The sequence below is a fragment of the Gossypium arboreum genome, chromosome 10 (assembly GCF_025698485.1).
Source record: "Gossypium arboreum isolate Shixiya-1 chromosome 10, ASM2569848v2, whole genome shotgun sequence".
In the NCBI taxonomy this organism is placed as follows: Eukaryota; Viridiplantae; Streptophyta; class Magnoliopsida; order Malvales; family Malvaceae; genus Gossypium; species Gossypium arboreum.
Genome location: NC_069079.1, coordinates 42,275,855 through 42,277,300, shown reverse-complemented (window position 1 = coordinate 42,277,300; position 1,446 = coordinate 42,275,855). Strand labels below are relative to the sequence as shown.

The 1,446-nt window shown below is 36.2% G+C and overlaps 1 non-coding gene across 1 annotated transcript; it reads right to left on the bottom strand.

Moving 5' to 3' along the window:
• Positions 1–855: 855 nt before the first annotated feature.
• LOC128282925 (small nucleolar RNA R71) lies at positions 856–962 on the bottom strand. The gene has a single exon (XR_008273275.1). It is a non-coding gene; the product is annotated as a small nucleolar RNA R71 (small nucleolar RNA).
• Positions 963–1,446: the final 484 nt, after the last annotated feature.

Below are 1,446 nucleotides of genomic sequence, written 5' to 3'. Positions count from 1 at the left end.
AATTTTAGGTTAAAAACATCCACTTTAATTTATAGGCTAGATAATAGAAAAAAGGTAATTAGTAGTACTTTTAGTCCTCGTGGATATGATATTCCCGACTCACCATAGCTAACTATTATTCGATAGGTGCGCTTGCCTTTGTCGTAATTTTAGTTAGTTTAGTGACTCATCAAGTTTTTGGCACCGTTGCTGGGGACTAAAATATTAGGAACACTCGATTTATTACTTTAGCCATTTTTATTTTTATTGTATTTTATTTTTGTTTTCTAATTTTTCTTTTGTTTCCCTTTGGTAGGTTATTTTAGTTTATGACTAGAAGAAACTCGTCAGGACCTTTAGTATTCGACAATTAGATTGAGAATACAACTCACAGAAATCATAGAGAAGCGAGGAAGAATCGACAAAATATACTACAAGAGCAAGAGGACGTTATTGTTATTACTGAGGAGATGGCTAAAAATCAAAATAATCAGCTATCTCCTGTGGTTGCTGTAAATTCAGAAAATTCAAATCCTGCTCCTCGTACCAGGTACAATTAGTATTCTAAGACTTGCTATTGCTATGAATAACTTCGAACTGAAGCCGAACACCATTCAGATGATCAAACAATTTATTCAGTTCCATGGTTTACAAGATGAAGATCCAAATACTCATTTGGCCAACTTTCTGGAATTCTGTGATACTTTCAAAATAAATGGTGTTTCTGATGATGCCATTCACCTTTGATTGTTTCCCTTCTCATTGATGAATAAGACTAAATAGTGGTTGAACTCCCTACCATAAGGTTCTATCACTACATGGGAACAAATAACTGAAAAGTTCTTATTAAAGTATTTTCCACAGGCTAAGACAGCTAAGTTGAGGAATGGTATCTCTTTCTTCATATAAAATGATTTAGAGACCCTATATGATGCATGGGAGAGGTATAAGGATTTATTGAGAAGGTGCCCTCAACATGGGTTACCTCTATGGCTACAAGTTCAAACCTTTTACAACGGTTTGAACCCCTTAACAAGGCAATTGATCGACGCAGCTGCCGGTGGGACTCTGAATAACAAAACACCTGAAGAGGCTTATGAGTTTACAGAGGAGATGTCATTGAATAATTATTAGTGGCAAGTCATGAGGACAATACCTAATAAAGCAGTCAGTGTTTTCAATCTAGATGTAGTCACCATGTTACCAAACCAGGTAGAACTTTTAAATAAGAAAATTGATGGTTTTTATGGTTCTACGTAGGCACATCCGGTGATGCGATGCGATACAAATGGAGGAGGGATGAACAATCCAGATTGCCTATCCTACAGCCCTAGCACAGAGAATGAAGAAGACAACTATATGGGTAATAATTCTAGACCTCAGAATAATCCCTATAGTAACACTTATAATGTAGGTTGGAGGAACCATCCCAATTTCTCTTGGGGTGGTCAAGGAAATTAGAGACTA